At 39.5% G+C, this 17000-nt stretch overlaps 1 protein-coding gene across 5 annotated transcripts in view; it reads left to right on the top strand.

The window, feature by feature from the left end:
- KLHL36 (kelch like family member 36) overlaps positions 1 to 17000 on the top strand; it is a 98006-nt gene that overhangs the window by 3997 nt on the left and 77009 nt on the right. For 4 of the 5 annotated variants that reach the window (XM_054840354.1, XM_054840359.1, XM_054840353.1 and 1 more), the window contains exons 2-3: positions 7096 to 7156; positions 14283 to 14377. The gene's annotated coding sequence lies outside the window, so the exon portion shown is untranslated. The remainder of the gene's footprint in view (positions 1 to 7095; positions 7157 to 14282; positions 14378 to 17000) is intronic. The other variant, XM_054840355.1, reaches the window with a different exon arrangement.

Below are 17000 nucleotides of genomic sequence, written 5' to 3'. Positions count from 1 at the left end.
GCTGCTGTGACAGCTATAACCTTGCACTTACCTGATTTCTCTTCTGGTTTTTATGGGATTGCCATATATAGGTAAAAGCAAGAGTCTGACTGTCATCACAACTGCGTCCTTAGGTAGTCACAAAGGAAGTTCTGGGTTTTGCAAGTCTTTGCACTTCCCTTTACAAAAACCTCTGCCTGCGAGTAACCAACTCCCTTCTATAAAAGGACAAAGAAAAGGTGCAGTGAAGAGGGGAATCTGATTATGAGTAAAGGTGGTAATATGCAGTATCTTAGAAAATTTACTTATATGTGGGCTAAGAGCCTCCTGTCATACCCTATGAACTGAGAGGAAACGTCACCAAGATGCAGCCTCTACATCTACAGCTAAACTGCAATGCCTAACTTTACTAAATTAAATTGTAGTATGTCTTGCATGTATATAGATCATAAACATTACTCTGGGTTGTGGACTAGATCCTGGTGACTGGAAGAAATGCATGACCCGTAACGAGGGGAGAATATGAATACAAAGTTCTCCCAGGGTGCCCCAGCCTTGTCTTCCTTGAAATACTGCAGCACGTGTTTTGAGTGGGGATTGGATCCGGAGATCCTTTCCATCCCATATTATTCTATGATTCAGAGCTGTTTCATGGGAAGAGCTAGGTGGAATTATTACATGGCTAGATCAAGTCGTCGAAAAGTGGGATAATTTATGTGTGAAAACATTCTAGGGACTTATGTATGGAGCACTAATGAAGGTATGAGATGTTGACCATGCTGACTTCTGGACTCCACAGAACTAAAAGAAACAAAAAACGAGATCTCTGGAGTGAGGAGGAGAGATACTTTTGTTGCTTCCTCTTTGGGAGAATTTGGAGGAAGACATTACTCTTTTGTTATCCAGATTTTCTTTATTAAAAAACACTGCAAATTATCAGTTAGCTGAAATACATACATAGTTTAACAACCAAAAACATTGAACTAGCACTTACTTTGTTGTTCTTAGAAGATTTACATAAAGAAAAAGCTGATTGCAATGTCTTTTACAATCAGCTTGCTTTCAGTTTATTGAATGTAGGAAGTGCAGAGCAGCTGAAATATGAGAGAATATAGTTTGGGTCAGATGTTCACAAGGTATATGCATAAGTGGTATAGCTCTTTATATAGCTGCTCCTGCTGTGCAAACAATTGTGATTGTTCATGCAACTGAGAAATATGATTGTGCATCAAACTGGAAGAATAGCCATCTACTTCAGACTGAAGGGGGATTCACTTGGCAGAGAGAATTTAGCCAGGATACACGGCTGAAGCCCTTTCCACTTCTGCAGGCTGTACGGCAGAAACTGTAAGGTCTGCACATGCCCCTGGTGCTGCTCTGATCTGGACCTGGTGGAACCAGGAGAGTTCCTGGTTCATCCAGTGATAAAATGGGCTGACAAGCTGTCCAGAACTCTGGCATTTCCCAGTTTTGGGATGCTTAAGTTGGCCATTTTAACATGCTTTTAATGTAGTTTGATATGCAGCACTTATAACTTATGTCATAACAAGGCCTGCAGCCCAGGTTGGAGTATGAGATCTTTTACTTTAAGAAACCGTCTGCTGTAATCTTCATATAAACTAAATTTAACAAGGCAAATAATCCTTAATAAGGGAACCTTCTCCATGAAATATGCGATCTGTGATGCCTAGAAACTGTACACAACCACTTCTGTTTATTTTCTGTTTAGCCCAGGCGTAGTTTGAATTAAATACACCAGATTACTTACTGCATTACCTAACTCTTTTGTATTGTTTACGAAGGATTGTAATCTGTGTTTAGTAAAAACTGCAGAGGAGTAGAGCAAGTCTGTAACTGAATAAAGGAGTCAAATGGGAGAATTCTGTTTCTCACTGAATATCAACAGTCCTTGGTTTTGTTTCTTTTTTGTTTATTTTTAAAAAGACTGCTTTCCATGAAGGAATCTGAGAATTTGTCCAGGGTATTTGTTCTAATAAGGAAGTTTTCCATAGATTCTGACAATTCATAACTTTAGTTGTTTCTATATATAGTACTTCAGGATGAAAAGCAGAGGATCCTTTTGCTCTTGATGGAAACAGAAGGTATTACTTCCTCAGAGCGCAGCCTGCATTTCATCTATTTCAATTGTAATGTGGGCAACGCATAGTAGCACCATGGCCCAGATTTTTTGAACTGGATATGAAGATAGATAGTCTCACAGTGTGCTATCACAATTGTGTTTTTCTGGTCAGACTGGTCTACGAATCCAAAACCCTGGAAGTCTTAACACCAGCAAATACAATGAAAAAATCGAACAATTCTAGAGCATTGTATCTGGCAAACAAAGAAGTGTTTGAGGAGATGGAAAAATCTCAGTAACATTCTTGAACTCATTTTCACCTTTGTTCACCTCTTTAATGCATACAGACTTTCTCTCTTTCTCCAAACAGTGGGAGAAAACCCCTTACAAACATCTTAGATTTGTAGTTACTAGTGAAGGAAGTCTTTTTCAGCAGGACAGCTGTGTTTCTTGGCAGTGTACAGTATTTACACCCACCATGTAACAAGAAACCAGTGTTTTGTCATCTGTTGTATGGAGAACTCTTAGGTTTTGAAAAGAAGTGATGGAAACATGATCAGGGCTTGTGTGATTTTAAGAGCCATTAAGTAAACTAATAAATTTATTGCAATTTTAGAGTGTTTGTGCAACTAGCATTGCACTGCTTTAATTGTTACTTGCAACTTCTTTTCCCTTATCATTAGCTTCTTACCTACCACCTGGGCTGGATTTTATCTATTAATTTTCTTTTTGTGCAGTGCAGTTTATTTTTCACATAGCTCATCTTTTTGACTGCTTCCAATATTTCTGTCCAGGTTAAGTGGAACGTGTCTATCGGAGTCTGAAGTCCTTGGCTTACCCTTTACTGAGTAAACAAGTGCCCATGATGGGATGGTTATTGCCTGAAGCAATACTTGCGAAACCAGTGCCGATTATGGGAGCACCTAGTTATTGCTGACTGCTCAGTGCTGGGATCTCTGCTCCAAGAGCATCTGGTAAAAGATGAGACACCAAATTAAAGTGCGAGAGATGAAGCTGTTCCTGCCTCAGGCCTTTCCCAGAGGTTGCTGCCTTCATGGCTGCAGCAATAGTGTGCAGCCATGTCTCTGTACATTTCAGCATGGCCAAATTCCTTCAGTCAATTACAGGTTTTTTTCAAAACTTTGGGCTATAAAAGCTGGGTTCTGGAGCAGCTTCCTGTGTGGTCCAGCTGTCCTGCCTATGGGAGCCATAAGTTCTCGGAGGAAGGTAGGGCAGTAATTGCTTCCATCTCTGTGTTTATCCCATGTGTGGGTTGTCCAGTACCTTCACAAAACAAGTGTGGCAGATCTGTCTCTCACAGATGCTCTCCAGAGCAGAACATACCAACTTTCTCTTTATTTTCTTGGTTCAAGTTGTACTTTATTACATTAGAATGAAACTATCGTTAACAACAAATGTTCTTAAACTGTAAATCCAACTATTCTCCACAATATAATGAGCTGTCTTGAAGGTCAGACTGGCTTTCTACAGCTTGGTCCCTATTATGTATTAGAGAAACATGAGGATAACATGCTTTTATACTGAGTAACGTACCAGCGGGTCAAGATCATAAGAGAGCTGTGATAGCTTTGAAAGGCTGCCGTCTAAGTCATCTGCTGCTAGAGGTGACTTTGACCGTGCGTCTCCCCAGACAGGGCTCAAGCTGTAGTTTAAAGTGGTGATTTCCAGCACTGAAGAGGAGGTATGTCACAGAGTCCAAACCAACAAGCTCTGCCAGGCCTTTAGGTTGGGCTCTCTGCTGGCAGCTGACATGGGGAAAAGGAGATTCAAGGGAAAGAAGGTGAAGTGGTGAAACACTCTGTGCGAATGGGTGGGAGCCACTGAAGAATTAAAATAAGCTCCTGAACTAAGAGATGGGAAAACTCTGAGTGAAAAATGAAAAAACATTCTTGCTGTATGGCCTCAGGCAGGTTAGTTGTTCTCTTGTACATCTCTAACTCATGGAGTCATGCTGCAAGCGTGCTGTGGCAAAGATTGTCTGTACAAGTATTGAAAGAGCGCAGGGCATAATGGCCCTGATTTTACTCAAGTGCTGTAGCAATACGCTTTCTAACAACACGGAAAAAACAGCATTGCTGTTACAAGTACCCCTGGAACCACCTTTTATTCTCGTCCTGCAGAAGGAACCCCCTTCCCTTAGGTACCTCCTTTCAGAGCCAGCTCGCCTGCCAAGTGGTGGAGTTGCGCAGAATAAAACGTGCTGGTTCCAGTGGCTTGAGGTTCACCATAAACCCCCTCGCACACAAAAGCAGCCACACAGCTGGCAGGAGCGTGAGGCCACCACCAAAAGTGTGTGTTACACCATACCTTACGCTACTCGGGAAGAACAGGCTGTTTCTATGGCTACTACTGCCTTTCTCTCAAACACATGTACCATCATTGGTTCTGACGAGATCGTGTTGTATTATAGAAAATAATTACTCACATACTGCTTTACACTGCAGCATTTGTTGAGCTAGTAGATATCTGACTTCCTATAATAAAAACATTTTCCACTTAATGTGTTGTTATAAACGGGTAGGGTTTTCCTCATCTCTGATTTATAAATGCATCCAGTTTGGCCTCAAAAATCTTTGTTCTGGTTTCCATGACAACAGATTTGATTTTTGAGGCTATTTTTCCCCCTTACTTCATCTTGGAGAATGAGTTGCTGTCCCCTTCCAGTAACAGTGCGATGGGCAAGCAAAATGATTGCCTTGAAGGAAAACCTGCAGACCCAAAACCAGAAACTTCAGCCTTTTTTTTTTTTTTTTTTTTTTTGAAACACGAGTGAGAAAAGCATGAGAAGAACGGCACTGCTAACCTAGCACAGGCCTGAGTCAGATTTTTTGTACATAGAAAGTTAAGTGCGTATGTAACCCCAGGAAATGTAGTCATACACCAACCACACTGTTATGTACTTAACAAACTGATCTGGTAGCTCTGAATAACACTGTGTTGGCATGCAGGACAATAACCAGACAAAGAGGATCTAGCCAGTCTGTTCATATGGTAACTTTACAGATTAATTAGTACTGAATACACTTTATTGTTTGAGACAGACTCTCACTATCTGTATTTTTTCCCCCTCAATAGATCCCAGTTTCAGTAATGGACTGCTAGGACTGTCTCTTTCATAGATCATTCACGGGTCAGCCATATTCCTTCAATGCGAAACAGTGCATTTGAGACTGCGGGTACTAAAGGCATCATAAATAATCCACAGCTGCTCTGCAAGGATCTTTCTAGTGGTTTTTTTCACTTTTAACATTTCGAGGAAAAATGAAGATAGACATCTGCTGGTAGTCCTTGGTCAAAGTGGTTTAGAAACTGCTGTTCTAAAATGATAAAGAGGTGTTTTTTGCAAACTCCTCAGAAAATCCCTGGAGAGGGTCTTGGTTCCCTTTTCCTGCAGAGAAGAATCATGATGTACCTACATCTTTGTGGTTAATAAGAACCTTCAAATGTGCAGTCCACTAAGGTTGCAGATGAAATGTTTGTCTTTTGCTTACCATAGAGAAGTTCTTAATTTACGTGAATAAAAGACATTATGGAACCATAATGTCTAAGGTATCATTGTATTATGGCATTATAATCTCATTTGCATTTGAGCAGGGAGCAGCATGATAAATGACCTAGCTGTTCCTTAAACTAGTACAAGCATTTAATCCGAATGCTGGAGTTTCCAGCCCATCTTGTGGAGCAGAAGATCCAAGCGTAGGTTAGGTATTCTCCATTAAGAGAGAACGCAGGAATATCTTGTTTAGACATGTTTTATCCATACTATTGTAACCTGTGCAAAGAGAGATCATACCTGTGAGTTACGTTAGAGGCTAATCTTTGAATCCTAAACAAAGAACATGTAGTCCCTCACTATGCAATACCTAATGCATCTCATGGTAGGATGAGATTGCCAACCGTGCACAAGCATCACTGAAAGCCAAGCACAGTTAAGAGTAAATCAATATCAGACACAACACAAAAGTGATTTAGTGATTGCCTAAAATAACCATGCACAGGTTTTCCCTTTTGTCATGACTAAAACATGATGATCAGCCTGCCGTGACAACAAGTCCCTTGGTGAGAATGAAGTCATAGCAGTACAATTTCTAGCTGCACAGCCAACTAGAAACAATATAAATGTGCTTGTTTTCTGTGCCCTACTGTTACACGTAGGGGATTAAAAAAGTGAGTCATTTGCTGGAAAGTGTACTGATCCTGTGGCAGCAGGATGACTCTTAAGAACACTCTTGCATTCTGTAAAGGCTAATTATAAGAGTGGCGAGTGAGAAATTTTTGCTTTGACTCAAGCAAGGGCATAGAAAGTAGACACAATTGCATATTTAACTTCTCAAATACCACCTTTTCCTTCTCTAAGTTGCTATCACACTTAGAACGCTTCTGTGGTTTTATAACCCAGGGCATTGAAAAAGACACGATTTTTACATGTTTGGGTTTGTCTTCAGTTCTCATGGTACTTCACGCAATACTGTACCCCACGGAAGTATTGTGTTGAATTTCTAAATTTTGTTTGTGACACGGTCTGAAAGTTCCTCCAAATAGTTAACTGATTCCTGCTTTTCATGTAGCCCAGGGCAAGTTTAGAGGAAATAAATGTAACATGAGTTAGTCATCCTTAAATAATCTTAAAGCAGGGAGCCCTACATTAACAGCAGGCTGATAATAAGCTCTGCAGTGCTAGCTCCAGTATAGCTTTTCTCATGACTTGGGATAAATTTATGAGCTGTCATTTATTTGTTTGTTTGCTTTTTCTCAGCTGGAAAATTTACTGTCTGGTTGCCGAAGTATCAATTATTCTTGTAAAATTGAATAGTACTATCTTAGGATCATGCACATAGAAGCTAACATAATTAGAGACATGATAAAAATTAATAAGATACCAATTCTGTTAAGACATCTGTGATAGGTACTTTTTTTGTGCTATAGGATAACTCCTATGTTAGAAGAACAGCAAAGAATGGGATTAAAAAGAACCAGTAGACTTGATCTAACCTTGTAATTTTTTATTTTTGCAGGGTTCTGCTGACAGGCCATCTGCAGCTGTTGTTGGTCAACCATTGATCTGACCTCTGAGAGGTATAAACCCATTCTGTTCCCTAGTTGGTCGTTTAAGTCTTTTTATTCTAGCATTTAAATTGGATTTTATTCAATTTTATTTAAATCCATTATATCAACACTTAATGAACAGAAGTCCTCCCACTCTGCTCCGTGGCATCCCATTGTATACCAGCATTTTATTCTTTTCTGTGTCCTATACATATTCATTTCCCTTAATCTTTCATGCTAATGTATGTTTCCCTTTCCCATTCTTTTTCTCTTCTTGATTATTATTAAATGCCTGGATGATATTTAAATGTCAGAAAAGCCCTGAGAAATGTCACATGCTGGAAGAGAACACAATAGTTTGTGTTTAAAAAGCCCTGACCATGGTAATACCTGCTTTTCAGGCTGTGGGGCTGTTCTGGCTACCTCTCAGAAAAAATAGATCTCTTGAGAGAAATAGATTTATGTTGCTGATGGTGTTTTGATTTTGAACTTTGATACTGAAATTGGAGGTTCAGAAATGAATCCTATCTTCTCTCTGGTTCATCTCTGCCCTGACATGATAATGGGTCACTTGGAACAATCAGCTAGTTTCATTAATTATTAATGCTAACACATGGCAAAAGCAATTTGGAGATTCACTGGATGTGTGCGGGTCTGTTGATGGAAATGTAAAGGGGGCAATTATCAATCTGAAAATAAATGAGAGTGGCAAGTACCAAAGAGGAGGGGGAATCAGCAGAAGGCTTAGGTTTAGCTGGAAGAATAAAAAGATATTTTATTTTACAGTCGGATGCATATCTTAAGTTACATTAAAGTGAAAATTCCAAAAGCAGGGCATGTAGTTCACATGAGTATTAGGTTACTTGGCTGAACTGTGGTCTATGCAAATATGCATTTATAAACCTTTACAAGAATTTTGATACTTGCTGAGTGTATAGAAAAAGCAGTCAGCTGTTCACTATTAGGGAACTGTATACCTAGACAAACAAGAATATAACTCTGGTCCATGCATTTTAATAGCTTTCTTGTGTATTTATGCTGAGGGGAGAAAACAGATGTCTTGAGACCATGGAATAAGAGCTGCTATATACCATAGTGCTATTTGAAGGTGACTTTTTATCTACACCAGCCTAGGTAGTCCAATGAACAATGATACTAACTGCCCCCGTGGAAAAGGAACTGTATGAATTCTCCCCAAAGGGTGACAGAATGGAGGGGTTATTCCTATGGCCTCTCCCTCTGTTTGCTGCGTAGACACTGTGCATCATACCAGGAGCTCATGTTCTGGTAGTTTCAAAATGGCTGAAAAAATCAAGAGCAGAAGGAGCTCTCCGTACATTTTCTTTCTATCTTCCTAAAAAAAAAAAAAACCAAAACTACATTGACAAGCTTTGTGCATGACAATAATGTCTTATTTGAATGTCTTCAAGAACAGTCCCTGAGAGAGCGGTGTGGTCAAAACCCCTACCCAGCCTGTGATGTGTTGCCAAGGTCTGCTGGCCTCCTCTAGATGTCTGGATTCAGCTTCCAGGAGAGCTTTCCCTCCTGACGGCCACAAGCCCAAGTGGCAGCAGGGCCATCTGTGACACAGCTCCCGATATGTCAGCCCAGTTTTATTCTGCGTTACCTAACCACAGTGGCACTGGAAGGCAAGGCTAGAAAGGTTAACAACTCCCCCCTGCCCCCAAATTGCTAAGGAAGGTTGGCAGAGGGGAGAATAAAACACAAAGTGGCTTTCTTTTGCTTAGGGTGCCGCAGCTCACGCAACACCACAGATTAATGAAACTCCAGACTGTCTGATGGAGTTTTTCCCACAGAGCAAAATATTAACTAAGTCAATTGATTGCATTTTCATTTCTTGAGGGAGCGTTCAGCCCACACATCCTATTGTGTGTCTGATCACAAAGAAGCGTCTGCTGTAGCAATATTGTGTTATCTCACAGATGCTTTGTGCTACATCTTAAGGTATTGCCTCTGATGTAAAAGGAAATGGAAAGTCTTGCTCAGAAGACCTACCCGACAAAGAAGTAAATTCTTGTAAATTCACTGTCCCAAACTCAGGAAATTACAGTAGCTGCTGCAGAAAAATGGTGTGATAAATCCCCATCCATCTGGAACGTTTCCATAATCCACTACAGATTGCCAATTAATTGCACGCTTAGTTCTATGTAATAAGGACAGATAATAGACTGTATTAGTGTAAGTCCCCCAGAGGCAGTGGAAATACATCACAATATTCTTAAATAGCATATTTTTATTCAAGCAATGCCTGCAAGCTTCTGTCTGGTACTAGAAACCTATTGTGCTAGGAACCGTACGTGTAATGAAAGGCCAGATTTACAGCACATAGTCCTATTAAGTGAAGCACTTAATTGCTTGCTTCAAGTAGTAGTTTAAATAAACCGATCTCATCTATTTTCTAATTAAATGTGGGAAATTATAGTGTGGCTGGTTGGGACACAAGGTTTTTAAATCCCCTTCTAGAGCAGGAGGAACTGTAAATAGACTGTCTTATGCTGTTAAGATTAAAATGAGACTTGTATCACAGAAAGATACCTTTGAACAGTGGTGTGTGAAATATTTAGGATTTTGCACACATAAATCACAGATTTTTTGCTAATTTACAGAGAACCTTTTGTGGCCAGTTTGGATTTAGACTAAAATTCCTGTTCATTAAACCAGTTACATAATGGGAAGATGTCATTTTTAAAACCACGTATATTTCATTTTATTTGGACTAATCAAGTTTTTCCATCCTCTACTGAACATAATGTAATTGATGACCTTTTCCTGCTTCCAGTAGTTCTAATATTTTAGTGCAGTGTTTCTGAGAAGCAACTCGGTAAACAGTAATCGTTGTCCAGAGGATAAAAAGGGGGAAAATCTGTATGTTTTGAAATCAAGTCAGATTGTCACAGGATTCTTAGGGTCTAAGGAAATTATGCATCTTCACGTTTTATTTCATTGACTGCTACAGTTAGTTGTTCCTGCATACCTGTGACAACCATAACAGTCGTGTAATTTTTTCAGTTTAAAGTTTTTCTCAACATTTTGTGTTTGTTTTGTATAACTGGCAACATTTTAGTACATGCAGTCATAATACTAGGTATAACTATGTACATCCGTGTGAAAATCAGTAGTGTGGTACCACAGATGGCTGCAGTGGTGCAGAGTTCATTTTAACTTGAATTGCTCTCAGGAAAGTTTTGGATTAATCCAGAATGCCTTGGAAGGCTCCCACTGAAATATCTCCACCTATAACTATAACCTGTGCTGAAAACTAGCTGATTTTTTACTTTCTGAACGTGTTGCTCCTGTGTGAGTTTTTCACAAAAGAGAAAGCTGACCACTTAGAAAATTTTGCTGCTATCGAGAAGAACCCATTTTCTTTGCTGTTTCCTTCCTTCTTTTGAGGTTGCCACATGACTGGTGAAGCAAAAATTCTGTCATGAACCACTAGGTGTAGGAAAAGCCAGATTAGCCTGGACCTCCCTGCCTCCTCATGTATTATACATCTGAAACTCATAATAATTTCATAGAATTTCACTCTCTAAAAATAGTGTCTTCATGACCTAGGGCCTCTGGGTCTTCCTAGTAGCAGGCACCACATAAATTAAGCATTCAGCTCCGCCTTCACTTTTGTGCTATAGGCTCAGCTTAGCCTAATTCCCAGGAGTGCCAAGCATGCATTTGCCAGTTCCAACAAGGGATACTTTATTTATTACCCCTGGAAGCATCAAGCACTTGTGTCCATTGGGAGACTCATCTTGCATTTAGCCTCCCACAAGCCCATGTGCAAGAGACATTATTATTTTACATCAGTGTAACTCTTTTATGTTTATAGGGGGAAGTCACATAGATTGCGACTGGATGGGTGGTTTTTCCTCTCTCTTAAATGCAAGGGGCTTTTTTTTTTTTTCTGTTCTCAAATGTTTTTTATACTATCACACTAGAGAATTTGATTCCTGTAATCCAATCAAAGATGTTAGTAATGAGAGCAGTGGTTACTAACCAAATAGAAAACTACCACTGTCTGGGAATCCTCTGCATCACTTGTAGGCACACGCCTGCCTTGCTGGTAGGTTGTGGAAATGCTGATTAAAGCCATTTGGTCTGGACTGGTATTCAAGTGCCTAGAGGAACTCACTCCCACGGTGCAAGATAAAACTATTGGTTCCTTATGTGTGATAGGTTTTAGGTTTCTTACACCTTCAAATACAAGGGGAAGGTTTCCTGCATTTAAAATCTTCTGAATCATTGTCGTGTTACATGTTATCAGTGCGTTATCTACACACTCATGCATGTTTATACATTGGATTGACATAATCTTCTCTTTTCTTTGCTGTGCTGATGGATTAATTTCGGAACAGATACACCAAGTCCTCGGCCATATGGATGATTTGAATCACATTGAATTCCCCGGTCATTTATACCACCCTTATAGTTACGAGCCTGTGTTCTCCCAACTATATAACCAGCTGTTTCTGTTTCTCATGTACGTTTGCTGAAATGCATTGTTCTGAAGTAACTTTTCTGTTTTGATGCCACAACTGAGTGATAAGAACTGACAAATCTTTTTGCATGTGTGTGTGTATCTGCTACATATTTAACAAATAGCATTCTTTCTCTTCCCACTTCCACAAACACACTCTTGTAAATCTAAATCAAAGCCCATTCAGGACATTTAATTTTAAGTGGTTTCATCTTACTGTAATTACCAAGTCATGTGAGGAGTAGCTAAACAATTGTCTGCACAACAATGGAGATGAAATAAAGATAGCCTCTAATTAATTCCATCTAGGTTATAATTAATTTTGACTGAGTTGCTCAGGACAATATCCTCAAGTCTCACAGACTTCTATAAAGAGGACTGATCGCCAGCTGCTGCTCTTTGATTTTGAAAGCAGATGGGGCTATTTCCAGCTATTGCTTAAAAGGAAACGATGAGGATGAGGGTAGAGAGTGATTGATTGGCTTTGAATAGACCCTGGGGTAAGACTGTTAGAAGGAATGCTCTGCTGGCAAACTACTCTGTGACGATATCTTCTAAAGATTTTTAGAGATGTTCTGTTGTAATTTGTCTTTTGATTTGTAAGGGCCCTTTTTTGCTTTATTAGAAGAAAAGTAAATATCTGTGATATAATGTCACATCAGTAAATATTTCATCATATGCTGTATGTTAAATCTGCTTTGGGTCATAGTGGTGCTAAAGGCAGTGATGAAGGATATAATGTAAATGTTTCTAGTCTTTGTCATTTTGTAGGAGAGAAAAAAAAAGATGAAAAATATCTGTTAGTTATCCTAGTTCTGTCTGTCAATGTAGAAGTGTTCTTGACTTCATTATACAGGAAGCTTTGGTGAATAATTCATTAAAACTAATTTGTCTGAGAAATTCTGCCACTTCCTTTGTTTGCTGACAAATTGCAAAATTCTCAGATGGATCTGTTGTTAGCAATTATTCATAAATTTCTGGAATAAATAAATCCTAGTTTGCTGGTAGGTTGTGCTCATTGGGAGTAATGTATTAACTGACCGTGTGGCACTTCTGCAAATACCACAGTATTTAGATTTCTTTATTGGATAGCTTCTAGAACTGGCATGCTCTTAGTTAAGCATTTAAATGCAAAAGGTGAAAATCAAGGTTGGAAATTAGCTTTCTCTGACTATCTCTAGGAAAACATTTGTCGAAAAAGAGAGCAGATATGTGACAACTTGGGGATAAAATTTTTGGAGCTGAGAACCACTACCTGGAATTGTTAGTGGGGAGGGAAAAGTCAAAATGTTTTCCCCATTATGATATGTATTAGGAATAAATAGAAGAGCTGGTGATTTAAAAGTTAAATAATGGTGTATCAAATACTTTTTCTAAGAACTTCTTGTTTAGGCTACTTTTTCCTGTGCTAAATTTTCTGCTTCCTATCATTTTGTTTGGATGCCTATCATTGCTGTATGGTATACACTATCCTACTAATTCTTAAAGACCCAGTGTCTTTTACCTTTTGAAGGTAAAGTTCCCACTAAAAGCAATGTTTAGAAGCTTATATGAAATATTTGTTAATATGTAAGAAAAGAAATTGCCAAAGAAATTAGATGAGCAATCTATGTCTTATACTGGGGTTTTGAAATTGGTACAAAATGTATTCACCAGTATAATCTTTCTACTGTGCATGGTATGTAGCTCAAGTCCAAATCAGTTTTTGTGTCCTGTTTAGTCTGAGGGAAGAGAACTTCCAGTTCTGCTTTTAGGAAAGCATCAGCGTATGTATGGAATCATTGCCTGCGTTACATTGAATGTGATAGTTGTTGAATCTGTTTAGTGCTCTTTTTGTGTTTTTTCATTCAGAAGTCTATTTCCTTGCTTGCCCTACAGGGCACTAATTTTTTGAAGCCAATGAGGCCATTATAATGCTTTAACCTACCTTTTACATAATGGAGACCCCAAAGTTTCACCTAGTAATTCTTGCATTGAGCCCAAGAATCATGCCCTGATTGTAAATTCCCTCTTTTTCCCCTTAACACAATTGTCCTTAAACTCTGGTTTTCCCAAGCAGATAGTGTGCTTTAGTAATTGTAGGCATGTCTGTGTTGTACAGAGCCGCTGCATTACCCAATCAGTTCTAGGCAGGCTGGCATCCCTGAAGCAACACGCAGCACCCTGAGAAGCTACTATCTCAAGTAAAGGTACGGCTTCTCACTGGCTGATGATGTGCTGAATAACATAATCTTTACCTGGCTTCACTTGCTCAGTATCATTGCTGATTTTTGTAGGGAAGAGGCACATCTCATCTATTTTCTAAAGCTGCGTTATCCTGTGTTATAATCCTGCTGAATATATGTCTATGTTCTGAAATAAAGGAAGACTGGAAGTGGGGTTTTTCCCACTTTAGTTCTCCCTCTTTAGCAATGGTTTACTTCCCTTGCTTCTGGTTTTAGGTCTTGTAAAGCATTGCATGGGCAGCTTTCCTGCTCTCTAGCAATTCCCAGCCTGCCTGGACAACAGGAATACATTGTCTTCTAAGACACTAACATGCTGAAGCAGTAGAGTTATGGTTTTCAGCCTAATACCTGTCCCCACTAGAAAGGGTGAGTAATTCAGTTCTTTGTTTAAAAGGAGAGATTTCTAAGTGACTCACACACTTGTTCCTTTTCTTCAAAGGAATCTTCCATGCTGGCAAAATCTCCCATGGAGAGTTCTAGAGAAAAATCAAGGAAGATCTACAGTTTTGCATTGCTTACTTCTGGCTTATTCAGGTATGTTGTTAAATTAGTCATAGTTCCGCGTTATCTCTGCTTGGACTGTGTGACAGGAGCAGAAATCCCTCTCCACATACTAATGAACTGGCAGACTTGGCCTGTGACTCATTACTGAATAGACACAGGAAGCGTGTCCTTTTCCAGGATTTCCAAGATATTTCCTCATTAAACTCTTCAGGAGAAAGAGGAAGAATTAATAAATATAATATAACACACTGAAATCCCTATCTGAGAGTTTTCAGAGCTAATGCACGTCTTGTGCATCAGGCTGGTATGTAAAAAATCTTAGTTCTGTGGCTTTACGTATATGTGTTAAGATGTTCTAACCATTGTCATGCTGAGAAAGAATGGCTGTATGTGCTCGTTCTGGTTCAAGGCATTCAGTAGCTCTCTCAAGTGGGGGTTTCTCAAGCTGAAGTCTTCTGAGTCTGGGGGCACAGTAAGCTTTCCACAACTAACTATTATCAGTATTAATACCTAATTGTGCCTAAGGCACAGTAATGTGATTTCTGTAGTGATTTTATGACTTGAATGACTTTATTCATTGGTAATACCAGATTATTGTGTTACTGACCTTCTAGTTTCTTCCACCATTTTCACTTGTTCCTGCTTTTGTCCTGCCCTTGGTTTTGTCAAAGGAATTTGTTATACAGCAAAGTGGATCAGGAAACTGATCCAGCTTAAAAATCACCTGATTTTAAAGCCAGATCAGTCTCCAGACAGGTTCACACTGTGGCCTCTTGGGCACCTATGAGGAAGAAAAGAGTGGTATTACCACGAGCTGGTGACATAACGTGAAGTTTTTAGCCACATAAATCCAGTCTGAGGGACAGGTTTGTGATGTTGTCTGGGATCTCTGTACTGAACAGGGGAAAAAAAACTTCAACTCTTCTGAAAGCTGTGGTAACGTCTGACTGAGAGGCCAGTCACTCACAAAAAACGAAGCACAACCATGAGATCAAGCGAAGAAGGGTTGTTTGGTAGGAAGGCGCAGCTCTAGCTAGAGGAGCAATTTCTGGTTTGTGACGACAGTACATGTAAACTCAGTCCACCTACATTATTTTCATTTAGCTTCCTGCTTTTTGAGGCTGTGACCCTATTTGTAGCAATACCAAGTGTATGTGATGCTGGGAATGAGGTCTAGGAGCATCTCTTCTCAGAAATAGATTGTGTGAATTTATTGTGAGTTGACTTTTGCTTTAAGCTTGGTAAGAGACTGCCAGTTTGGACTGTTGCATTGGGGTACTCGTTGAGTCCTTCATTCAGTGGGTTATAGACCTGACTTGGGATTGCTTTGGTACTGCTAACGCAGACTTTCTCCCTTGGAGGAAGCAGTATCTTGAAAGGTCATAAACCCTTGTCTCAAAAAAATGCTGGTTTTGAGGCAATGATTCCCTTCTGCAGTCCTTTGACACCAGTTTCTGCACTACGTTCTTTCTTTGTCCAGTAAGAATTTGTTTGTCTCACTCTCATGTCTCTATCCAGTATCTGCTCTTTGTTTTCTGCACATCTATGTTTTTAAGATCTTATCTGCTAATGTGAAATACTTTTGTTTGTTCCATATATTAGAAACTGGAAAAATGTAGATGTAATTCTGGCTACTGTTTCCAACTTTTCTTCTCCTTTCTAGACTTCATCTATTCATGACCAGTGGTGGAGCATGGCCTCCACAAGCTGTAATACCTAGAATTAAGTAAGCATGCTGAGGGATTCAGCAGACTTCTCCATTTTTAAGCTGGACCCCATCACAAAAGGCACTGATTCAGATGTAGGAATGGCTTGCTCTAAGATGGTTCCAAGTCCCCTCCATCAGCTAGTTACCTGTCCTGCTTCTACCTTGGAAATTCCCACAGAAACTCTGGTTTTGGTCAAAAGAGCTCCTAAAGGAATGGTAATAATTAAGAATGCTTTAGTTTCTAGTCCTGCAAAGATAATTTTTCAGGACTCAGGCCATAATCCTCCAAGGTGATCTTAGCATGGATAATTGCAAGAGATGATTAGCTTTCTGACTTTTTCTTCTGGTGGGTCATTTGGGGAAGGGGTGTTTGAGGGGAAACTGAGGCATACTGAAGCGAACAAGCTTGCCTGAAATGGTGTAGCCAGCTAGCAGCAGACTAGTAGAACTGGGCAACAGAATCAGGTCTCCAACTATCCTGCTTAGCTTCCCCCCCCCCCTCCTTTTTTTGTTTGTGGACCCTTGATTAATAAATTTAGCAAGACAGTGGGCTTGCTTTTCTTAGTTCTCTTCTCAGTCCCTTCAGTGTTAACTGCAGACCTCTAGTGCTTCATGCACTATAGTTTAAAAATGCACCTAGCAATCTCATCTCCTGTTCTCTGAATTCCCTCAACTTTCCTTTGAACTGTAACTCAGAAATAATTACAACAGAAATAAGCAAAGTGCGTGTCTCTAGAAATACTTTATAATTTTGAAACTCTCCCAGAAATACTAAGGTATGGAAATGGCCTGATCACAGATGATTCTTCTGTAGCTAAAATCTTGACCAACTTGTAAGTTTACTATTTTTACTGATGTATTGCTGAGATATGCAGAATAGATTTTTGTCTTTTCCCTGTGAATAATTTTTCACACGGCTTCCAGTTAGTCTTGAAAAGGAACTTA

Source organism: Grus americana, chromosome 13, assembly GCF_028858705.1.
Source record: "Grus americana isolate bGruAme1 chromosome 13, bGruAme1.mat, whole genome shotgun sequence".
NCBI lineage: Eukaryota > Metazoa > Chordata > Aves > Gruiformes > Gruidae > Grus > Grus americana.
This window is presented reverse-complemented; position numbering and strand designations above follow the sequence as displayed.